This window comes from Myotis davidii, unplaced genomic scaffold (assembly GCF_000327345.1).
Source record: "Myotis davidii unplaced genomic scaffold, ASM32734v1 scaffold135, whole genome shotgun sequence".
Classification (NCBI taxonomy): domain Eukaryota; kingdom Metazoa; phylum Chordata; class Mammalia; order Chiroptera; family Vespertilionidae; genus Myotis; species Myotis davidii.
In genome coordinates, this window is record NW_006289813.1 from 8656295 (window position 1) to 8659081 (window position 2787).

Genomic DNA, 2787 nt, shown 5'->3' on the forward strand with positions numbered 1-2787 from the left:
CCAGCCCTCAGCGGCCCAATCCCCACCTGATGCTACACTTCTCCCCAACACCCAGCTCCACAGACTCCTCTCCTGTGGGGGTCCCCTTCCGAGATCCACGCCCAGGGGACCTCTCCCATGGAGTCCAGGCAGGTGATGTTCTGTCCACATCCCCAGCCTGGCTGCAGCGACCCCTGCCTTGCCCTGACCTGCAGCTGAGCGCCAGGGTCCCCCAGCCTGGAGGTACCAGGTACCAAGCTGCGGAGACCTGGTCCTTCTGTGGCCGCACTGCCTGGGCAGGCAGCATGGGGTGAGTAGCAGGAGGTCTTGACCGTTTGTGCCTGCAGCCATCGATTGGCACCAAGGGGCTCGACTCCTGCTCTCATTGCAAACCGATTTCCCCTGAAGGCCTGGTGATCCGTGCTAGTTCCAGAACCGAACAGAGTCGGAACCTTCCTAGCCCAGATGCCCTCTGCAAGATTTCACATCATGACGCAGAGGAATGGAGACCTCAGGCCACCAGGCCAGGTCCAGATCCCCCAGGTGTAGAATGGCTCCAAGGTGAGTGGTGGCCTCCGGTATGGCAGCTGGCTGGCGACCCAAGTTCCAGGCATTAACAGTCCTGGCGTGTGTCCTTTGATTGTCCCACTGTGCACTCACTGTAGGGGGACATCTACATTCCGTCTGGACTGCAAGTTGCTGCTCAGAACTGTCATGGAAGCAGTGTCTCTTAGTCACACCCTGTCACATCCTCAGGACCATTTCCCCCACTTGTTCTCGGCTTTCACCTGGAAACCAGCATCACTGCCTTACCCACAGCCTCAAGCTGGTGACAAAACAGGGCTGGTACCCAGCCGCAGTGCCAGGAACTGCTCTGCCGGCTGATTAGAATCAAGGGGTTCAAACTCATAAGGTGGTGTATCAGTCTTCTCCAGCTGCTATAACAAAAATGCCACAGACAGTGTGACTTATAAACAATGGACATTTCTTTGTCACAGTTCTGGGGATTGGAAGTCCAAGAGCAAGGCAAGGGCATACTCAGTCTCTGGTGAGGACCCACTGCCTGGCTCACAGGCATCTCCCTGCTGTAACCTCACAAGGCAGAGGGCCAGGGGCTCTCTGGGGCCTCGTTTATAAGAGCACTAGTTGCATCATGAAACTCTACCTTCATGACCCAATCACCTCCCAAAAGCCCACCTCTTAGCACCATTGCATTGGATGTTAGGACTCAACTTAAGGATTGGGGGTGATGAACACAGTGCAGTCCATAGCACTCGGGGTTTCAGGAGATGGTGATGTGCCACCTTGTCTGTACACACCAGCGACCCTCACACAGGCTCTCTCCTCACACATGCTCATCAGCACAGGTTCCCTGGGACAGGAGTAATCAGTGATAGGACCTTCATCAACAGGGTCCAGGAAATAAGTGGCCATCAAGGAAACCATTGTCCTTTAACCAGTGGACACAGGGTAGAACTCATGAGTTCAGATATGTATTAAACACACAAACACAAAGAGAGAACAAAAAACATCAGGCACTCCAAGTGTCCCTAGTCCTATTGGATCAGGGCCCACGCTGATGCCCTCATTTTAACTTGGTCACTTCTGTAAATACTTCCAAATGAGGCCACATTCTGAGGTCCTGGGCTAGGATTTCAACTATGAATAGGTGTTGGGGCACAATTCAAGCCACTCTAAAGAGGAACCTTAACAGGCCTGCTCTGGAGGGAGCAGCTCAGAACATGACATGCCCCAAACCACGCTCTGCTGCTCGGCAGTCCCTGCCTCTGTGAAGGAAAGCCACCAGCAGACCAGGCCCCCCCCTGGTTGGTGCTCCTCCCTGAGCAAGAGGCCAGCTGCTGTCTTGCTCTTGGAGTCCAGTGCAACCCTGACTGCCATGTCCAGTGCATCTTAGGGCCGTTCTGTCGGTGACTGGGCTCTACAACACTGCATCCCCCGCCACAGGGCAGCTGGAGGCCCGAAGCTGCATTTCCCAAATGCCCTGGCCAGCAGGGCTCAGGTCAGCGTCTGCCACTAGTGGGCGCACCTGCTGCGTCTGAGGGGGAGGAGACCCAGGCAGCCGGATTGGGTTCCCTGCGGCTCCTCAGCCCTGGGTACCCATACTCCTCCCACCTTTGTCCCTCCAAACCATCTAACAATTTTTAACCGAATTCTCTGCATGAAATCCCTCTCTGTTTATAATTTGTACAGTGGCTGGTGTTCCTTAGTCAGCTTGGGCTGCTGTAACAGAGCGCCCCATGCTGGGCAGCTCCAACAACAGATGTTTATTTCTCTGTCTGGAGGCTGGAAGTCCAAGAGAGTGCTGGCACGGTGGGGTTCTGGTGAAGACCCTGCTGTGTCCTCACACGGGGGCGGGGGGTGGGGGAAGAGGGGAAAAGGTGAGAAAAATGGGGGGTAGGGGAAGAGAGGGAGCCAGTACACCTCTGATCTCTCCTTATAAGGGCACTGATCCCATAGGGAAGGGGCATTCTCTTGACCTCTAAATGGAGTCACCTCCCCAAGCTCCACTTCCTAATACATCCTCCTTCGGAGGGACCCTGGGGGCAGCACGAACACTCAATGCACAGCAGTCCCAGACCGTAATGTTTGTTATTCAAACTGAGCTATAGTGTCCTAGGACTTCATTCTCTTACTTGGAAATCTTTTTGTTTTCTCTTGAGTTAATAATTACCTGTTTTTCCATGTTCTAATCATCCATTCATCTCCAAACTCTCAACAGAAGTATGTATCTCCTCTGGATGCACTACAGCCCAGGCGGCACTCTGCTTGCTTTTATTGTTGTTGCTA